This window comes from Opisthocomus hoazin, chromosome Z, assembly GCF_030867145.1.
Source record: "Opisthocomus hoazin isolate bOpiHoa1 chromosome Z, bOpiHoa1.hap1, whole genome shotgun sequence".
In the NCBI taxonomy this organism is placed as follows: domain Eukaryota; kingdom Metazoa; phylum Chordata; class Aves; order Opisthocomiformes; family Opisthocomidae; genus Opisthocomus; species Opisthocomus hoazin.
In genome coordinates this window covers 60,890,106-60,913,053 of record NC_134454.1, presented here as the reverse complement: position 1 = coordinate 60,913,053, position 22,948 = coordinate 60,890,106, and positions in this window count along the sequence as shown.

The following is a 22,948-nucleotide window of genomic DNA, read 5'->3' as shown; positions in this document are numbered from 1 at the left end:
TTTACAGTTGTGATGAAAGTGTAATTAAACTGTGAATTTGAAATCGTGCATTTACAGCAACACTGGCAAAGAAATTCAGGACATACAGAGACCAAAAACCAAAAATGCTTAGATGGAAAAGGAGTATCTTGCCTTTTGTTAAGAAACATTCAGCAATTCACCTGTTTGCTACTTTCAAGAGACCGGCAAATCATTTTAAGTCCAGCATCTGCACTATGGTGTTCTCTGCTTCCACTCTGCTCCTTTCTCAGGCTCTTTTCTCAATGAAGAAAGGACATGAGTGAGCTACAGGGAGATACTGAGGTGGGACTGTGGAAAGGAGAGGTGAGAGGCAGGCAGTCAAGAAGGCAGGGGAGCTGCAGGCATCACAAATGGGAGAGAAAAGGAGATTCAGAGAGGCCAAGTGTTACGACTAGTCACTGTGTTACAGCAGTAGAGACCAAATTAATGCCCCCACAGCATTATAACCTTTATGTCTCCCTCTCACAGAATCAAAAAAGTAAAAGCAGTCATAAATGGCAAAGCAGACTGTTTTGATTGAAAGCCAGGTCCAAAGAGATCTGGGGAAACACACATTGCCTGCCACCCTCTTCTGAGTTCTGTAACCCAGACAGAGATTATTGCTACAGATGTAATGAGGAAGAAGCCTAAGTACTGCTAAACATCTTGCATTGTCTGGAAATGACAACATCATCTTCATTACAGCTTCATTGCTTTAACTCCTTGCTGAGTTCTCCTTGCACCTAAGGTAAAGCAATTTGTTCAAACTCATTCCTGCCACGTTTTCCAGTCTGCTAGCATGAGCAAAACAGATGTGCCAAGGTGAGTGGTATTCACACGCAAACAGAATTCTGAAACTATTAATACAAAAGGCATCCTTAAATTTCACCTCCAAGCAGAAACCCCACTACATGGGGCCCTGTTTATCTTGCCATTAGCTAGTAATGGGTACACACTAAGCTCGAAATAGAAGTCAGCAAAATTTTCATCACTGTAATATTTAGAAGCAAGGGACCCATCACCACAAATTAGAGAGCAGTGGGGAGACTCCTTCTTTGAAGAAGTTCTGCTCCAAGCTCAGCTTCCAAAGCTGAACTTTTAAGAGCAGTGTAGAGAGCAGATAAGCTAGTAAAAGTCAGCATCTGCCAGCGAAGGATCCAAATGCACTGTGGCCCTTCGGTCATAAGCACTAGGCTTTCGGAAATTCCTATGTAAGTTTTCAGTGTTCACTGGTAGAAAACTCCTCCCATAGTTCTCATTGAAACTGGAGAGATTGAGCCTGAGAGTAACAGGTACATCAGCAACGAATCTGAAGAAACTTCCCAAACCCTTCTTCTCTCAATGAGAACCATTACATGGTGGTGTGGCCAAGTACATTCACACTTCACATCCACCTCTGTCAGTGGATGATCTGGAGGTATCTAAGCAGTCTTTTCTTGACTGCAGCACAGATCCTTTGGGGACAAGGCTCATAAGCTCTTGTTACTGCACTTCAAGCTGTGTCCCATGGTGGCTTTCCATGTAAGAGTTTGGATCCATAAGGACTGAATGACCCAGTGCCTCTGCAGATTGGCAGCTTGCCTCTTACTTGTGTGGTAGGGGAGCAGACAGCGAAGAACAATTTTATTTAAGTGCAGCCATCCACTGAACCCACTGAAGACCATTTCCATTGCCTCATGTTACTAAAAAGTTTCCCTCCTCAATACACTCCCTGTACATACACTCATCAGGACAGATTTCTGTAGCCTGTAAGTTCCTTGGAGCAGGGACTGACTCTGTGAGACACTTCTCAAAGGAAGACACACAGGGGCTGACTCCTTGACAAAGGCTCCTGGTTGCCATGGGAACACAAGTAATAATGCTAACAATAAGAATAAAACACTCTCGCAGTGAGGAAGCATAAAGCAGCACAAAAAAAAATGTGTTAAATCACCTGAGAACTAAGAGTGGGGTTTTTTTATCTTTACTATCCATGTTTTCTCCTTTCATATGAAAAATACATGAATTTATATATCTATATGCAAGCCTCAAACAAGAACAGTCAGACTTTTTTCACATTTCAATGCAGCTTTTATGTGTGGTGGTAGATCTGTCACAGAAAGTTTACTGCAAGTTTTCAAAGGAATTTTGACTTTTGTATGACCAGGAAAGAACTTTCAGAATAAACAAAATCGACTAGTCTAACAAACAGTCTGAAAGGTTGAGATCTTAACAAAACCTCTAATGAGATTCAGTCCATTTCAGAACAGTAAAAAAACCTGTTTTCACACCCTGTTCCCTGAAGAACCAGCAGTAGCTTCTGCTAAAGACAGCATGCTAGTTTTCTGGCTTTTATCTTGTGGAGTATGGCCCCTCCTGTGCTCTAATACATCACCCAGAAGGGTTAGTCCTTCCAATTGCAATCATATTTTTCCAAGAACCTATCAGCTAGTTTATTTTTTCACAGTTATTTGACAGCACCAAGATAACCACTTTAAAATATTTTATTATAAGGAGTCCCTTTTTGGAAGTTTACTACCAGCATAGCTGTGAAGTCGGGTATTTTTTCAGTTTTCAGTCAGCCTACCAAAGTCTAGGACATCTGGAGAGACATAGGCCAGGTGTCTGGGTCAGCTTTCCGGTGGCTAATCCTGCATGGAGTTCAGTTTCTTGTGGCTTTATATGATACAGATCATTAGCATGTACCATATCTGAACTTTTCTAAATCTGCAGCTACCTTAAGCCTCCATGTCTGATTCAAAGCTTATGTGATTCTTGTTTACCTCAGGTGGCTCCCAAACTCAAATAAAGCTAGTATGTCACAGACCGACAACGACGGACTGAGTGACAGTTAATGAGAATGTTTGATATCCAAGTGTCAGCCCAGATTTTTTCATTCTATTAACGACCAAACAGGGGTTAAAGAACCAACTCCATGTGAGGGTCCTTCATCTACAAGGGCTCTATGCATGGTGCTGGACTGGAGCTGGGTCTTTGTCTCTTCTCCCACAGCTTGCTGTTTTCACTAGGGGTAGAATGCTGAAGACCAGTTTTATTCTTTCTGCCCACAGCCACAGATCAGGAGCAGTATCCCAGTGCTCTGGAGTGTCCCACAGCAGTCTTGCTCCAGAGCTAACCTGACAAACATGGAAGGTCAGCAGCCTAGCACTCCGTATTCAGTCCTCTGTTTCTCTCAACAGAGTAGAAAGAGCCTATAATACTACAGCAGAGGCTTCAGAGATGGAAAGAAACAGCCACTGATTTTGCAAAGTACCCGCGTACCAACTTTAACTGTGTGACAGTAAGTGCAGTGTTAACTGACAGCAGTCATTACATTTGTATAGTAGCTGGCTGAGGATCTGCACTCTGTCATGCCTGGTGCTGCTGAAATGTTTAAGAAGACAAAAGCACTGTGTTTCCAAACAACTGCGGAAAACAAAGTGAGAGAGGAATTAACTCTGACTACCCTTTAAAATAATCTCTGACTTTTAGATAGACTTCTGCAGTAGAAATTAAGAGCTATAGTGTGAATGTCATCAGAAGGACACTGCATACAAGTCAACCCAGCAGACAAGGACTCTAAATAACTGTAAAGTGGTTTAAGCTATTTTGGTTCAGTGAAGCAAATCAATAACCGTCTGTGAAGTCCCCTGCTGAAAGAGGAAGGACTTGAACTGTGACAGCTGATCAATGCAGAGCCTGTAATGGCAGTTACTTGATTACTCCAAAAAGAAAAGGTTGACAGTTGCTTCTGTGGCTCAGTATTACATGTAAGTTTATCTTCAGTAGAAAGGCAACATTAATGCAAGCAAAATGTCATGAGGCCAAAAGAGCAAGGAGCTCCCTTCTTGCAGCAGACTTTGTTTTGGTAAATGAGACAGTGTCAAGGAAGATGAGGAGAGAGAATATACTGAAAAAAACCATTCTCTTTGTCAAATTAAAACTCCGTGAGGGAAAACCTCCTCATGCAAAACAGCAGCACAAGACAAGTTCAGAGCTATTTTGAAGTGGAACTTACTGAATACCTATATTTTTTGATGATACCTACAATTGGAAATATTGCAGAAGTGTCAAGATTTGCCACCATCAGAAGAAAAGCCAAAGCATGAGTAATCAGCATGAGCCTTCCAGTGGATGAAATGCATTTGATGTATTTCCGTTTCAATAAACTACTAAGCAGAAGCTATTTTAACCATAAGATACAAGAGCTATGCAGCTTTGACTTTAATCCCAAAACTGTGTCTGCAGTAGTAATTATCTAAGGTACTTCCCTTTCATAATAAATGACTGTTCTCTTTCACAGAATAGAACCAATGGGATTTTATTTATTTATTGGGTGTTTCTTTCTATGCAAAATCAGAAGAACATTTGTGCAAGAGGAGAGGTGGATTTGCAGAGAAAGCGATTTTTATGTTTCCCAGCAGTGGCTTCTAACAATCAGTCTAGCTCTCACAAAATGTCCTCAACTTCCCTTCTGACCCACCCTCTCTGCCATTTGTGTATCTAGCTTCAGTCACCGTGAGAAATATCAGTGGAAGCCAGCTGTCAAAGAAGGTGCTGACTGCGGAGGGACTTCCCTCAAACAGAGCAAGGACTTGTGCTGGAGGTCCTTCTAAGACATACCCCATTTCTTCCATTTCCAGGACTGATGCAAGAGCCATCAGGTGAGGCTTTCTCCTGTGTTACACAACAAGTTCAGTTAGGAGACCACAGAGGATCTGTCCTGCTGAATCTGCTGTGAATTTCATCACAGAGCTCTGAAAATTAAGGTTGTGGCCCAGAGCTGGATCTGACTCAATTGAGTGCTGCCGCAGGGAGCAGAATTTTCTGATCTGAGATTACTTTTCCAAAAGTCGGATAGCAACAGCCTGACAAAACCAGAGGCACCTAATGAAACGGAATCTCTAGTACAATCAGTGGGACCACCTACCACCACAAATCCAGCTGAGAAAAGAACCCATCACTCTTGCAAGAGGGAAGAACAAAACAATTCATACCTAGATTTCTCTCTTATCTGTTCACCTTTTGGAAAAACAAGCAGATAATGTCCTGGAGACTGAATGACATATCAGTCATATTGAAAAACATGCTAGCTGCATCTTGGCAATTAGTTCAGACCATTAGCCACTTTCTGCTCAGATCAATGCACAACTTTCATTTGTTTTCTCCGAGCCTGGACCAAGGCAAATGTTTAAAAAAATAGGGAGGGACAGAAAAATGAAATGTAAATAATACGATATCTACTGTATATGGCCATTGAGATAAAAAAACATTGTTTGGAACTTAGAAATATGGAATCAGAGAATAATTTCTCTCCACTGTTTTAACAGCACCTAAGTAACTTAAATTGAAGAGGGTATGACCCACCACATATGCATCACTGCAATGAGGCAGGAAGTATCTTCTGGAAAGGATATATTTGCTTAGAGCGTGTGTGAAAGATATCAGGGCTAATTCATCAGGAACTGTATGCAAATACATAAAGCATGCTAATATATGTGTCTGAGTCAGAACCTTACTGAGGAAACAACTCTTTGGTTGACAGCTGTGCTCTTTTTTTTGGAGTGGTTACTCTGTGACCTTAATAGAAAGGGATTATCTACTCATCCTTCTCAAAAATTCAATTGTGCCTTCTCAGTCCAAGGATCAGTCTTGGCACAGTCTGTCTCCAGCTACAGTGAGATAGTGCTTTTCATTATTGCAGATAGATAATCTACCTTCTAAATACTACCTCAGAGAATTCAAAATACACACAAATGGAGGACAACTAAATGTACCTTCTGTAGCAGGCTCACTACACAAATCCCAGATACAACTGAACACACACCCTCAAGCTCTGTACACTGTGTCTACATGTGTGCATAAGTGTACAGCACTGACTGCACAGCGTGAATGCTATTGCATTTTGGCCTATACACAGAGAAGTCCAAAAAGAAAGTCATACATGGAGGGAGCAGGAGCAGGGAAGGTCCTTATTTGAATGCAGCACAAGTATTTCCAGCATCCACAAAACAGAACCTAACAGAGGCAAACCACACAGGCTGGGTGCTAGAAGCATACAACGGAGGAAACTTGATCTTAGTCAGACAGTTGCCGTAAGTCCTAAAACTTGCATCGGTCCCCCACATTGTGTAAATTGTTTAAGCTGTCAGTGGCACTACATCTCTCCTACTCCTTCTCTGCAGCTGCTTAGCCTGTACTGTGATCTGTAGCGATCAGAGAATGGAGGAATGCTACTGTGCAGCATCTGTTGTAAGTCCTGTTTCTCAGACACTTGGGCTCCTGAGGCTCTGCTGTCAGGTAAAGCCTCTCTCCACTGCTGGGCAGTGTTGCATGCTTCCTTTCAACACCTGATACCATTCAGACATGCGTGCCACAGTGCCTGGATGGATGGTGTCTTGCGTGCTGGGGAGGATGAGGAAGATGGGAAAGGGTGGCCTACCTCAACATCTGCCAAAGCCTGCAAGCAAGGAAGAGGTAAGCCCAGAGAAGCACAACACAGGCAATTTCATTAGACCATACATCCCTGTTGCAACACTTTTCTCAGTCATTCTGATGTTGGCTCATGTTCATATTCAATGGGTCTTCATTTTATTTAAGATATTCCAAGACTCTCTGGCTTCATTTCCAGGGAATGAACCTAAAAAGCACATAAAACCTAAGCAAGAAAACTATCAGCTTTAGGCTGGTGAGAAGAGCTATAGACTACAGGAGATAACAGAATATCCATTTATGAAGCTGTAGGCCTGTCTTCCAATCCAAAAAAGAAGTCCCTAGGAGTATTTATTTGTTAGGGCCTGTGAGAGCTCAGTGCACACCTGCCAGTGAAAAAAAGTACCTGCCAGATACTTACTTCCAGGCACTTGGGAATACACAAATTGGTGGAGACAGCAGGAGCAGTGACCAGGAGTGAGACACACTTACAATGTGAAAATCTCATCTGGTATAAGCTATGGCACACAAAACTTGACTGACGGGTCTGTAAATTGATGGTGGATACACAGCTGAATTACGAGCTGTGTATAGCTCCGCAAATTCTTCACATGTCTCAGTACCAATTTCTAAATTACAGAAGCATGGAGAAGTCATGAGACTGAAGCAAAACGTGTAATCTGATTTCAGATGTCATGCTGTTCATCTATGGCAAGATGTTGTGTTTCTATTATGGAAGGTAACATCAGGCTTTTCTGTGACATCCATTACAGAGTTCTCTAATTCTTTAAGGAAGAAGGTGCTGTGGGACTGAAATGGTTGACACTTTGTGAGTTTTGTACACAAGCTGGTAATTGTGATATGCTTCTGCTAGAATATTTAACAATAGGTGCCACGAAACAGATGATACCTGTAAATTTTCCACTTACCAGAGTGATTATAATTAAACTAAATTAGATCCTTGCTGTTTTGAGAAGACAGGAAAGCTCTAAGATAAAGAGGCTCCTAAATAGCACTACTTAGACAAACTCGTTGTTTTGAGAAGGCAGGAAAGCTCTAAGACAGAGAGGCTTTGGGAGGGCAGATGTAGCAAGCTACAGAGATAAAGACGCACCAAGAGGGCAACAAGACCGGAGCAAAACAAGCTGGAAGGACACGGTATATGTAATCTTAGAACTGAGTCTGCGCAGAAACCAAGGTCAACCAGCGGGCACTGTGATGAGGAGTATAAGCCTTCATCTTGAGACCCCCAAAGACCACCTGAGGATGCTAACAGAAATGCGTGACAGATATTAACATATGCTAATTTGTTCTTGGAAAAGTCATGAATATGCTAAGCATTTCTCGGAAATATAATGAATATGTATATTGTGATTGTATTTAACCTGAAATGATAGGGTGTTTGGCGGCCACGTTTGGAGGAGAGATCCCCCATGTGCCCAGTGCCGCAATAAAGAATACCTGCTTAATAGCCCTCTGACTATTGAGTTTTCAGCTCCAGCTTTTCACGGCATCACAGACATCTCACTAGGACTAACACATTTCTGTTTTGATTGTGGAAGAAATGAAAGGAGATTCATGTGCCCTGAATTAGCTAGCTAAAAGTTAGAGGAGTAAGACTGAGTTAGTTACTGAAGACTTTCTTCATACATACAAAGGGAAAGAATGGGATGACCAGAGACATTCATCTCATCAAACAAGTGTTCAAGGCAGGTCTGGGCATGCTTTTTAACATCCAAAAAGAGAAGCCAGCTCAGATATAGATGATGAATTCAGGGTATTTAAACACAATAGAGAGGAATCTCATTTGCTGCATATTTTAAAAAGATCCACATAACTATACATGCACCCACACATACCTATCTAAAAAATACGCAAAAATCTTAAAATGAAAGAGAATTTTCAAAATTAAGCACCACAAACTGGAAAACTTCTATAAGACGACCACTTTCTAACTCCCATCATATCACAAGGATCAAACAACCACCAAGCGTCCTCCGAGTTCCCTGGTGCAACTGCAAACACTCAGCTGGACACTCCTTAAGAATGAACGGTGCAGCTTCACTTAGCAAAGTTGGCTGCAGCATCTCAGAGTTTCCATGCTGGTCACCCATCTGTGCTCAGAAACTTTCTTCAGTGTAGTAAGAAACACACAGGCCAACGTCCTGCAGAAAATGAACTGATTTAGTAGATAACCTAATTGATCTTCTAGTTTTAAAAAAGAGCACCTCACTCCATGACTTATCCAGAGTTCAGTTCTAGCTGGCCACAAGGCAGAGCAGAACTCGACTTCTTCCTTCAACTGAAACTCAAGCCCCCTTTCAGGTATGGGACAGAAATAATGATGTCTAATGTAAAACTTTTTTTTTTAGTGAGGTTATTTTAAACATTTTTCTGACTGTAAAGGTCACAATACAATTTTTTCCTTGATCACTGCCTATGAATACTGCAACACTTACCAGGAACTGGTAACAAGAAATGACAGGAGAGAAACTGCTCACAGCCACCCACTAATAATTTGGCTATGTGGGCAAGAAAGGGCATGACAAATACCAGGTTCTTGAATTAGAAACAGGTAGAAAAAATAAATTATTAATTCTCCCCCAGAAGAATATTCTGGGGAAAAGAAGGAACTATCTAGGGAAAAGTCAAATACTATGGCATCATCACAATGTTACGTTCCAATATGAACTGTTTGTGTTTGCTATTATAAAATTTTTTTTACAAACCAAGACAAATAATACATCACAGAAAATTGAAAACCAGCTCTGAAAAGAGTTGACCTTATCAAAGCACTGTACTCCATCTCTTTCTTTTCAAGGAAATTTTGTCAGAATTGACATTTTTTGATAAAGTTTTTATTCTAATGAAATGATCTTTTTGCAAAAAAAATATTCATGTAGAACATTTGCAAGCTGCTGCATAAATAGCCCATTCATGGAGGCCTGCTACATCATTGTCTGTTTGAAAGATCAATTCATTTTTCAGGTAATAAATGTACCAGCAGGAAAAACTCCTTCTGCAGTCTTATCTTTTCAGACTGACATTGACTTACTAATTAAACAATAGAGCTATCCTGGATTTACATAAACTGAACAATTACAAGATTGGAGCTATAGCAATTACAATAAGGAAACTATATTTTTGAAGGCTTACTCACATCCATGATATTGCGTGAAATGAGTCTTTGGAGTCCTGAGCATTCAATTTATTTTAGTTCCATAAATCCCAAGAAAAGTCTACACCCATCTATCCCCTCTCCCTCTCAGAAACACACCTGATGGGTAACGAATTTGCAGATTGTGTAGCCATTTTTCTTACCACTCTGCTGTCACAGAAATCTATGGAGATGTGCTTCAGGACGAGCGGACTCCCCAGTTTTTGGCAGCAATTAATCCCAACCAGAACACTGCAGTTAATGAAAGACACTGGCTTATTGCCTACAAAACAGATGTCTTTTTATCTTGGCTTGCAGCGCCAGGGAAGGGTGAGAAATTAACAATAATTCTTGAAAAAACATTTATAAACATTGGATTTTCACTCTTTCAGTCACATTTTACAGAACCGTATCAACAAGGCACTGCCTATAGAAAGGGGGCATCTAGGGAGCTCCATCTCTCAGTAAAGCAGCATATTTCAGGAGCAGCTGCAATGAATAACACATATTCAGTATGTGAGTAACTGGACATAGCGACACCTTTTAAAATACCAGACTCTTCTCTCCCTAACTGAAGCCTTCAGAATTAACATGGAAAATTGCAGTCATGTTTCCCCATTTGTCAATCAGCTATGAAACTGCTCACTTTTTGTTGCTTATTTGTTTTTGCCGTTGACATGACTAAGCCATCCTCTGTTCAGCTTCATTTTTTTCAGATGGAACCATTATAGACAGATTTTCCCACACTAACACCCCTTCAGGTCTAACAATGGCATTTGAAAAACTTCACCTGAAAAACATAACATAACACTTACCTTCTCCGCAAACCAAAGGAATCGATACTTGTCTTTATATAGATTAATTAGTATCAGTTAGGCAGACTGTTCTCATGAAAGGATTTATTTGGCGAAAGGGCATGCCTGTAATTCTTCTGAGCCAAACCTCTGTTTTTGGGTGTAGAAAGCTGGGCTAGTCATGATTTACTACTGCACTGGGTTCTGGCTGAGACGAAGTTATGAAGTTAACTTTCTTCATAGCAGTCCATATAGTGTCGTGCTTTGGATTTGTGACTAAAAGAATTTTGATATTACACTAGTGTTTTAGTTATTTCTGAAAAGTGCTTGCACAGTGTGAAGACCTTCTCTGTTTCTCATTTGTCTCACTTTCTCACAGAGAGAAGACTGCGGGTGGGCAGGAGGTTGTGAGGGGACATGGCTGGGACAGCTGACTCCAAATGACCCATGAGATACCCCATACTGTATGACCTTGTGCTCACCACTAAAAGTTGAGACGAAGGAGGAGGAAGGAGGCATGTTCATCATTCTGGCGTTTGTCTTCCCAAGGTGTGGGTACATGTGCTGAGGTCCTGCTTTCCTGGATGTCCTGGTTTTGGCTGGAATAGAGTTTATTTTCCTCCCGGTAGCTGCTGTGTTTTGGGTTTAGTATGAGAAGAATATTGATAACACTGATGTTTTCAGTTGTTGCTATGATATCAAGGACTTTTTTCTGTTTTTTCATGTTCAGCTAATGAGCAGGTGTGCGGGAGCTGGGAGGGAGAATAGCCAGACAGATAGCCAGGCTGACCAATGGAAATGTTCTGTACCATAGACGTCATGCCCAGTTTATGAATAGGGATGGCCAGGGGTCAGGAGGCTACCGGCTTTTCGGTTTTCTGGAAGTTTGAAACCTCTCTTTTCCGGGACTTCAAACATTTCTGGGAATTCAGCATTTTTGAGAGTTTCATGAAATTTGTGAAAATCTGGGTGCTCTGTGATCTCTGCTCAGCGACTGGCTGCAGATTGGTCATTGGGTGGTGAGAAAAACTGTATTGTATAGTTTGTTTTGTATATTCATTATTATAATTTTTATTATCATTATCATTACTATTACTAGTATTAGTGTTTACTTTGTTGCCTTATTAATCTGTCTTTAGCTCAGCCCACGAGTTTTACCTTTTGTCCATTTCTCCTCTCCATCCTGCTTGAGGGGGAAGCAGAGAGGTGAGCGAGTGGTGGTCAAGTGCATGGTTAGCCAGCTACTGAGTTAAACTATGACACTGGAAAAGGCTGGACATCGCTAGATAGTGCAGTAATTTTGTTGCTGCAATGTGGAAAGGACACAAGGAATGGGCTTTTATTGTGTGTGTAAACTGTCCATCCTTGTTGGTTTTGTGATGATGTTACTTCGATTTTCAGGTAGGAAACTTTTGTTATTGGTGCAAGTGAAGTTTGTGAAGAGTGTGTGAACATATGATTTAATGATGATTCAGTTTCACAGAAGTGATGGATGGACAATACCAGACTTAGATGTCCAGGTTTTGGTAGTAGGGGGTCTGCGGGAGTGGTGTCTGTGAGAAGAGACCAGAGGCTGCCCTGTGCTGGACAGGATGTTCCAGGCAGTGCCAGCTGGCTCCAAGAGACTCAACACAGGACACAGTTGAGCCCCTCAGCAAAGCTTGTGAAATGCTGTAGTTACAAGACACAAGGGATTGCTTCTGCCCTTTAAATTTGCCCCCCATCTTGTTCTGGAATAAATTTGCCTTGCAGACAGGACATGACGGACTCAGTTATGGCACTTCTCTTTCTGTTCCCCTGGTGTTTGACTTCTGCCTGCATAAGAGACTCAGGGCCTGTCAAGCTACCGACCAGAACAGAAACGAAGGAGCAGAAGGTGTAACACTTCGCAGGATCCATAAAAAATACAATATTTGTTTCTTTCTCTTTCTCTTTTGCTTTTGCTGTTGTTCTCTTTCTCAGAAGTTTGATATTATTAGGGGTAGCTTCTGCAACTGCGGTTAATTTAAACATAAGCCTAGAGCTGCAGAGTGAAAGCATCATGGGGTGGGAGAAGAGTGGTGGATTAGCCACTCTGCAGAAGTCTAAAATCAAGGATTTCTTCTGACCTGTGGAATCAAACTTCACAACTCAGAGAGTTATCAAGCAGGTATGTTTATTGCAGCTCTGGGTGGAGGGGGATTGCTCCTTCTAACTTGCACACCAAGTCACGAAGCATGCACCTATTTATTACAAAGCTTATCTAAGTAGGCTGGACTATTGTAATTATTTCTAGGAATTCATTATCATACTCCACCCCCCTTCAGCACTTACACAGTGTCGTCCGGTGGTCGTCTGTGGGGGTCTTCTGGATGAAGGCTCGTAGTCTTCCTTGCTGTGTGCTTTCACCTTTGGCTCAAAAATTCCTGAGTTGTCTGTGTTGGCTGAGTCCCAAACCATAGAAACAGTTTCAGCTAGAGAGTTGCTTCTTACAGACAACAAAGTTCTGGTTATCAGTCCTTTTTTCTCTTTGTCTGTCTCGCAAGCAATCCTTCTTAGCTACATTTGAGCCACAACAGTCCTTGTTAGCAAGATTACAAAGAGCAGAACTAAATTAATTAACAGTGTTTAACTCTTACCTTAACATAGATGCAAAGTTATATAACGAAATTAAACTAAAGCTATAGCAAAATCAAACTAACTGTCAATTTTCCACATCACTTCTTCACCAGTTTACTGACTAAATACTTTGTAGACTTTTTTCTACCTACCAAAAAACACAGCAACAAATCCTGCAGATAGAAGGCACGGAAATCATTGTCAGAGATATGCCTGTATGAGTATGCATAAGAATTAAGGGATATGTTCTTTTCATATTGCTGCATGCAATGTCACTATTAAATACACCATTCACCAGGACAGTAAGGTGCACTATTATACAGCACTCTTATGCCTGTGAGACTACACTGCTCTTAAGCACTTCACTGTTATTTAAGAGAAATTCAGCCTTGTCCTCTCAACAAGGCAGGTGAAGTGAAATGAGGAATGTACCTAGCATCATTCTGATGAACGCATTCCATTGTATGGGCAGACCTAAACCTGTAGCCTTCTCACTTAGAACAGAGAACTAAGTACAGATGTTTCATGCTATTCTCCTAGCCCAAGAATCCTTTCTAATTACCAATGCCCTGAGGAGCTCTGGGAGATGATTTTTTGAAACACAAGTGCAAGTTCACCTGAAATACAGCTGAGATAGCAATATGGAGCTCATGGTCCACCCATCCAGTTCTTCAGCTGTATTTCTGGTGACCTTGAACTTGTGATTTCAGAGTCTGGTCCTGGGCTGAAGAGTGAGGATTTCACACAGAAATCTCTTTGTGGCAATAATTTCCTAAAACTCTTCAGTGCAGTGCTTTATTTCCCACTGTAGGGTTCCTCACTGAAAGAAAACAGGAAGTAAAGAATTGAAAGCTGCGTTCTGACTCTCCATCTCTACTTTGTTCTTTTCACATGGAGCTCTTTTTTTAGCAGCAGCCCATAGACAACAGAATATCATTCCACAGAAGGAAAAAAAATCACTATTTCTTGCTCCATTTATTGTCGTCCATTCCTAAAAGAAGTTCCTAGAGATAAAAAATCCTTTCTTGCTCTCACCAACTCCTGTGAACTCTCCTGCTGGCCTTCTCTTGAAAGTTTCAGGCTCATGAATTGGCTGCCTTTCTTCGTGGATGAAATCCAAGCAGCTATTTTCTGGCCACCTCACCCTTTCACAGCCCAGTAAAAGCAGAATGACTCAGGTGTTTCTTGCCACTGACCCATTATTCAGAGGCTTTCAGGTGTTAATGCCACTGAATATACAAAGGGATCTCACCTTATATCCCTCTGAAATTGTTTTCTTACCTGCACAGCACTGAAGTGAAGGTACATAGAATTTGCTGGAGGAAGCCAGGGTAACCTTTTAGAAGAATGCTCTGCTAACTTCAGTGCAGGAGAGAAAGATTATGCATTAAATGAAGATTGGAAACAAATGTTTCCTCCAAGAAAGAATAAAGGGGGTCCAAAATTTATAAGCAGTATTACTCAGCAAATCACAACACATATAGACTAAAATAAATGAAAACTCATACTTCATCTGTTTAGCAATAAATCAGAGCAAACACTGGTAAATTATTCCATAGAAAATGTAGAAAAAAAATACATCTGTTCATTTCTTTGCATGATGGTTAACAGATTATTTTCCCCCTTCCTGAATCTGCAGAGATCCAAACAGCTTTGCTTTGTTTCTTTCAGCAAGGAAGGCTGAGAGTGTTTGTGCATCAATGTTTAATAGTGATTGCATTGCAGCAGCAACCAGAAGTGAGGACAAGCAGAATAAGTCAGTTGTCCTGTCTTGCCACAGGACTCTAAAAAGTCGTTGTACAACTCCTGTCAAACAAGATAAAAAAAGAAGTCAGCAATAAGAGACACAGAGGGAAGTCTATGCACTTAATTTTAGCAGTCAGATAGTAAGGCACCTATGTGCAAGTTGAGGCCCCTTCTGTATATAGTTGTGAGAGCCCAGCACATCTGAGCTGAGATTCATTCCACCAGCATTCACCGAATTGTGCTCAGGTCCCCAGCACTGCCAGCTCCGACCATCCCTCAGGACCTCACCACTCTCCTGTTTAGAAACACTCCCTTTTTGAGGGGCCAGAGCAATTAATTACTTAGCCTGACTGGAGATCCCCAAACCAAGTCTTCCTACTGTATCTCTTGGGAGTATTCATAAGGAAGGAGACCAGAGTCCTAGGTGGCGAGCACAGGCCTCAGCAATGAACTCCACATGAACATGAGGAAAGCCTCAGTCAGAGCACACAGATAAGGTCTTAGGGATGTATTCTTTTATTACAGACTCTACTATTGGTCTTCTGGGTAAGCACTGGCCACACACTATGCAATATGCTATAGAAATCTATAAAACGGTTGTTGCACCATCTTAGCAACATGGCATGAAGTGCCAGCGAGAGCTACACCATGGTGGCGGCCTCTATGAATAAACATCTCTACCTGGCTCATCTTTCAGTCAGTGTGGCTATCTCACTGCCAACAAACACCATCTCTGAGTGGTAAGGAACACAAGGAGGAGGGAGCAGCATCACTGCAGGCGTAAAGCTTTTCAACCTATTCTGTCATGGGCTCACTGGAGCAACAGGCAGTCGGGTCTAGTCTTAAGAAAAAGAGGTCTGCTATTCCTGTGCTGCACAGTCACTACTGGGGACTCAGTGATTTGGAGCTGGGTAGAAACAGAGGCCCAGAAGCATGGGTTCCTCCTGAGGATCAGTTATCCAAGGGAGGACTAGGGAAGGCGAGGACAGAAAGAATCCCAAACTCTTAAGGGTTGTTAATAAAACTAAAACTAGGTTCTTTCATAGACTGAACTGTAGTTAAATAAAAGGAAGCTTAATGGTCATTTTTCTGGATGGAAAATATTCAGTAATGATGTCCCTTGGGTTTTAGTTAGCAACCTCATCAAAAGATTTATGAAGGATCTGAACAGTGAAACATCTGATCCTGCTTATGATAGTCTTTCAGGCAGTCAAATGCCACAGTTAATGATGAGGCTGTCCGGAAGGATCTCTCAAAACTGATTTGGGGGCAAAAGAATGGCTGATGACCTCCAGTATAAACAAAAACAAGAGAATGTGTCTACAGAAAAATAAAAATAAGCATGTCAGAGCGGCACTGAGAGCAGAACTGGCAATTATAGCTCAGGACAGAGCTCTCAGAGTCATTGCGGACAAGTTTCTGCAATCATTGGTTCAGCATGCAATAGATCAGTGTTGAACAAAAACCAGAAGAATGCTAAGCACCACCAGGGAAGGATAGAGAACAGGATAGGGTGAATCATTCTTCTGTATATAAAAACAGGGCACACCTACTTCCACTGTGAGAAATTCTGTTCTCTGCCTCTCTAAGTGGATGGTGGTGAGGATCAGTCAGATCAAAGTAATCAGGTGGTGGGCTTCTAGAGAAAGAGACTAAAGAGATCGGGACTTTTCAGTCTGGAAAGGACAAATCTGAGAGGCATATGTGGACATTTACTAAATCATGGAAGTGGAGGACAAAGTAAATGCAGAACTGTTCTGCAGCCCTAGAGCAAGGGGACACTCAATGAAACTAGTATGAAATTTAATTAAATCAATAAAAGAATCCAGTAGTGAATAAACGTGCAGAATTTGCTGTCATAGGAAGATGGGAAGGTGTTCTGGTTTTGGCTGCCGCCGGCAACAAAAGCACCACGCGGCTGCCCCTCCTCCCGCCAGGGTGCGGAGGAGAATGGAAAGAAACAGGCAGAAACCGGTGGGTTGGGATAAGGGCAGTTTAACAGAACAGCAAACAAAGGGAACAGGAACAACGACGATACAGATAAGGAGAATACACAAAACAAACCAGCAGAACAGAACCCACAGAGCAGAACCGCTCTCCCGGACCGAACCACCACCACGCGCTCCCGAGCCGCGAGTGAGTTCCCGCCACGCTGTCCCCCCCACCAGAACCCAGCATGACGGCACATGGTATGGAATACCCAGCTCTGTTTGGCCAGGTTGGGGTTGGGTCAGCCCGCCCGGCTGTGCCCCTTCCTGGATTCTGGTGAAAATTAACCCTGTCCTGGCTGAACCCAGGACAGAAGGGAGACCGTGTCAAAAGTCATGGACAACAAGCCTGTAAAAATGTAGTTTAACTTTAACCTCCCAGTTCAGTGACAAGCTGAGCAGAAGAGCTGCAGAAAGTGGCCACGTTACTGTGATCTCCCTAAATCCCTAAATAAGATATTTTCCCTCAAGTTTCACCTCCACCAGCTCTCACAGCTGTCCTCTGACACTCCAACAAGAGAGACCAAGCAAGAAACAACACTGACATGGAAGTGGAGAGGTTTTTCATGGTGGATGTGGAATTTTCTAGAGACAGAGAATAAAGCAGGATGATTCTTATTCATGCCAGTTCTCCTGACAGCCTGGGAATGTCATGTGGCCTGACCCATCATATGGCAGGAGTCAGAGAAGGTGGAACAGTCTAGAGGTAAAACTAGCTGCAAACAACAATGACTGGCTCAGCCTCCATGGTGGTGGCAACATAAAAGAAAAAAAGAGCTACTGGAAGACCACAGGCAGATACAAGTTCAAAGAACAATCTGGTTTGGAAAACAAAAAAGCAGAACAAGCAGGCAGCAAATGTTTACAAGGAACTGCCAGACCAACAGCAGAAAAACCCTTCTTAGTATTTTTTGCATTATTTGTCCCAGAAATTGAGATCTTCTGTCTGAGGAAGCATTTTGGCCCAGGAAAATCAGCTTAGATACTTATCAACAGGCATTTGAATAGGGAGGGGGAGGACAGTAAGTGTGCCAAAGCACTGTCAATCCAAAGGGAACAAGCACTGTTTTCCTGGTGCTCCAGGCAGCTGCAATTGCTCAGTTTCAACGGCATGGAGATGCTGGTGCTGGAAACATTACTGCGATTTTGCTAAGCACTGCCAGTACTTGAGGGGAAAAAGAAGGCAGACCCAAATAAGAATAACCGCTACCTGCAAGCAGTGGGGAGGATACACTCTGGCCCAGCTGGTGTGAATGGGCCTCTGCAGACTTTGAGCCATGCAATGTGTAGAAGTAGGTGGCAGTAGGTACTAGCAGGTAGTAGCTTGGACATGCTTTGCTTCCCAAGTTCAGCCCCTGCACTCAGATGTGCAACAGATCAAACCTTGCCCAAATGCTGGAAACAAAAGGGGGGATGATTATTTAAAGCAACTCATAGTCTGTCACTCTTTTCACAGGCCCTGCTCATAACTTCCAAAAAGATGTTGACACTGGCTGCAGAGCAGAGTTCTGGGTAGAGAACGGCCCTCCACTCCAGAAGTTCCTCAGCCCCTTTCTGGTATCCACTTGTGAGGTAGAAAAATTGCTCAGGGAACCTTTTTCCTTAACTGCCACTTCCATTTATTTGTGTATTAGAGCCCATTTCCATTATTTGGTGCTGCTTTTTATCTCTCTGTGTACAGTTGTATCCTTAGAAGTTGTTAGATGCTTCTTTTTTTATATAGTTAATTGAATCCACAGTGCATGGGTTCCCTCCTCTGTTCAGCTTTGTTAGTCCAGATTCATCTGAGTTGCTGTTCCACAGGCTGTCTACATGCCATTTGACTTCAGTAACTGCTTCCTCCCCATTTCATGCGGGACCACTGTGAAGGTGAAAGTTATGTGCAGCCTGGGTGAAACTGCTGGGGAGGGTGGTAGATGTTATCTGCCATGTGTTGGTTGTTCACCCAAATACTAGAGTCTGGCAACTCCATACAGAGACCAGTATGTATCTAAACTCTGCGACACATGCTAACTTACTGTTGCATAATGTGGGTTGTACATGCATTCTAGCTGGCAACAGTGCTTTATGTGGTTTGCTTGTAGAACTTAACAGTACGGAGTAATCTAATGCCCAGTTAGATCCAATGCATATTTTGTGCAACTCATTGCCTGCAAAATGTGTTGCTGGAGGGGGAGTCATGGAGCCAGTGAGAACACCAGAAGAATATGTTTCATAGTTTATGAGTGTGAAATTTAAAGCAGGCAAGCTGACTGCTTGAAAGCCAGAAAGATAAAAATGGTTTCAGGCCTTTTCAGTCTGATCAAAACATCTGCCTTTTATGAGAATTCTTTCAAGTCCAGAAGCCAGACTTTGCCTTTCTTCCCCTTCATCTTTGAATAGAACCATCCTTTCAAATGAGCATAATGAGGAAAGTATCTTCTTGATAAATACTTCATAATGGAACTTTACAGTTCTGAAAGAGAGGAAAAAATTATGTCTTTTTTATTATTATTATTTTTAAATGAACTTCTCCCTTCATGGAAAACAGAAGCCAAACAGGCGAATGGGCAAATGTTACAACCCTGAAGCTGTCACAGCAGCTCTCCTGAGAATTTTTAGTCTGCCAGGCTTGTCACGATCCATTACACTGATTGCTGTGTCACCTTGCATCTTGAATGAGCTGTTCTTGGCAAGAAAAAGCTGAACTTTCCTCCTAGGCTTTGCCAACCTCTTTCCCAGCAACTGGGGCAAACACCTGATGCCATTTATCTGCTCCTTTAGCAAATTATGCCTTTAACTTTCTTTCACACTGCAGACTCAGAAAACACAGTGTTTAGTTGAGCAGTAAAGATATAGGCAACAACTGAGGTTTCGTTGTCTCTATCATATCAAAAATTAATTTCTAAGTGCCATTTCTAAAGAAGCATGTATTCGTTCATGCCGCACTGCTATCTCGCGTTACTCTGGGGGGCAGAGATCTGGCACGTGGAGCTGAAGAGCCAGATGCGAAGTGGGGTGATGGGTTAGATATGTTTGCTCTGCATGAGACAGAACTGGGGACCAACAAGTGGAGAGGGAAGGCAATGCATAAGACATCTCATGGTCATGATGAGGAAGGGAAAAACAGTGATGAAGAGAGGGTGAGTGCCACACATTTTGGTTAATAACTTGCCTTTGCAACTACCTTGTTTTTCCTTGCTAGGGTGCTAACAAAGAAGACCACCCATACAACAATCTTTCAAGAAATAAAAATAAATTTTCCTTCTTTTGCACATTTGGGGAAATTAAAGTAGTGTAGGGAAAGCAGTTATGCCATTGCCACATATACCAATCAAATAAAACCCATCAGTACTTGGAGCAATCACACCGTACACGCACAGAAAATGTACATGTGCTAGATTATACTTGTAACTGTTTGAAGATTACAAGACAAGAAGAGTAACAGAGAACTGTGCTTTGGAGTTGAACAGCATGAAGCAAATCAATAAAAATTTCAATGTGAATTGCTCATCTAAAGGCTAAAAGGCTAAAGACTTGTGCTAAGACAGAGCAGTGGCAAAGGATGGAAAATGCTTTAATTAGTTCAAATAACAGAGGAAGATCATGAGGATTTCTGGATCATTCATAAATGCAATGCTGCTTTTAATCTAGTCATTACGGATTTGAAAAATGAACTTCATAGTTCAAGGAATTTTCCTTTATTCTCTGAATTCAGTGAATTTTTTATAGCTGTTTCAACTGTCAAAGCGATCTCAGATATACAGACCTGGTAATGTCTTCTGCGTTATTGAGAAACAATGTCTGAGACTCGTTGCTGTTACTGATACAGCTATTAGCTGACAGCAGAAGAGCTGGGGAGAACAAGGAACCCTGGTAGCTAGAGCATGTGGGCCCCAGTTACACACGAAGCTTTCTCACCAGCTTCTCCAGTGGGTCTGGCCTTCAGAGGCATGTTACACACTTAAATTTTCTTACCAAAAACTCCCTTCTTTTCGCACCAGTTGGCCTATTTCTTTCCAATAATGGGCAGGAATATGCCAGTGAAGATTTTCCAAGTCTCATTCACAACAACAGCTGAGCAGTTTTAGCTGAAACTTTCTAAATAGCATTCAGCCAGAGTCATACAGCTGGCATGGAAAAGTATCAGCCTGGGTACAGAGTTTATAGCAAAATGCTAATCATGTCAGGTGGGATGTCATGGAAAGCATCAGCCACAGAGCACACTAGCTGCTCTCCCAACAGTGCCAGGACCAGTTACAGTGATTTTCCTTCTGTCCAGACTGACTCTAGCTCTCTTTCTTTGAAAAGCATAAATCAGCAAGTGTCATATCTAATGACAAAACAGTCTTTTTGAAAACATGGGCCTTACTGATATCTCCAGAAAAGGGCCTGCAGGGGAAAATGACTGGGGAGCCAGTACCAACCTCCAGATGAGAACTGCCAGACTGACCATGTGTGGTCTGGATCTTAGTCAGAACCCCATTATTGGTAAATTTGTGCATATTTGCACCACTGCTGGAAGACATTCAGTCAGGTGGATCTGGCACATTATGGGGCAAGGTAAATGATGTAGTAAAGTTCATCTCTGGTTTTCTGGTAAAACCTAGGTGCCTTCTCCAAACTGTGGTAGTAGGGAGGAGGGAAGAACTAAGACGGATGCCGTTGGATTCCTGACTCAGCCCTAGAAATGTTTAATGCTCTTGAAGTCCTGGAGGACTGTAGTCTGTTCTTTCTCTTTTAGCTTTGTAATTTCTGCTACCTTTCCCCACCTCCGGCCCATGGGACCAGCTCTAGGAGCTGGCAAAGCATTTGTTTCTCCTGTGCATGCAGGAGACAGTGCCCTGTGCATGGTATTGAATTCTGTGCATCAGAGGGGACCTGCACAGCTGAATATCCAGAATTGATGGCAGATGAAGGTAAAACAAAAAGCTCTGTGTGCATCTGAAAGCCTCAGCGAGTTATTACATCATCATCTACCTCTCTGAAGCACAGTTGAATGTCCTGTCCTGCTGTGCTGCAGATGTGTTTTGTTGTGTAGCAATTCTCATAACACTGCCTGATCAGCTCGAACAGAGCAAGACAAATAGCCTGGAAAAACCACCACAAACTGAAGGTGAAAATTAAACAAGCAGGTGGGAACAGCCGTTCAACATGCCAGTCTCATTCTGACTCCCAAAACAATTAAAAAATGTTTTATTGCTGGGATATGCTATTAGGGCCCAAATTACATCTCACAGTAATAAAACCTGATTGCAAGTCTCGGAAAGGTGACAATTCACCTTCTTTCCACCAACTATTTCTGGGACTCAGCAGCCCAGCTTACTAGCAAAGAGCAGCTTTTCTCACTCACTGAAAGTTGCCCATTGCAGCAGCATTGCCCTTTGAAGGGTCTGATGAGTGACAAACAAGACAACAGCAGAGATGGCTTATGTAGTCCACTGCTGGAGCAAAACTCAGCTACAGATACAGCTATGGCATTTCTCTGTGGCAGAGCATCTTCTGAGGTGTTCACTAGGACTGCCTCTATACCATGCACAGAATTCATTGAAATCAGCCCTGCTGGGGACCACAGTCATTCATACTGTTTTAGCAGCACTGAACACCTTCCCTGGGGTCTATGGAGTGGCATCACCACAGTAGTTACTCCGTGAAACCATTCCAAAAGCACTTGTTTTGGCAGGAAAAATTTTGAGCTGATCAGGTTGGAAAACAGCTTCGGAAAGGGGATTAGAAGGATGCTGTGGGAGTCAGCTGGGCTGCAGGCGGCCTTGACGATCTTGACAAATTTCGGCTATATCCTTGAGCAAAAAATATTGTGCAGCTGTGGTTGAAGAACAGGAGGCAATGAACAAAGAATCAGGATGCGAGACCCCAACTCCTAGCCAAGCGTGAAGGTCGGGTGAATGACGCAAGATGATCAATCAGAAGACAAAGGAACCACGTACCAAGAGACCCTCACCAATGAGATCCTGAGGGTGGGGGACAAGGGAATATAAAAATGTTATGGATACCCATAAAGTGCTTCTACTTCTGCTTCTGTCTGCTTTCTTTTGCTTTGCATGCTTGCTTTTTGACTGCCGTAACCTATTGTGGGGTGCTGCCACAAGGTGCCAGAGAGTTTCCTATCTCAGGACCACTGCTACAGATTCATCTCAGAGTTAGTGTCACATTTACATGCTAACTAGTGTGACATGGCATGATGCTGCCAGTCGTTACCCTGCAATCTCTTCCAGAACCTTGTTTCCTTTGCAAGAGGAACTAATAACTCATTT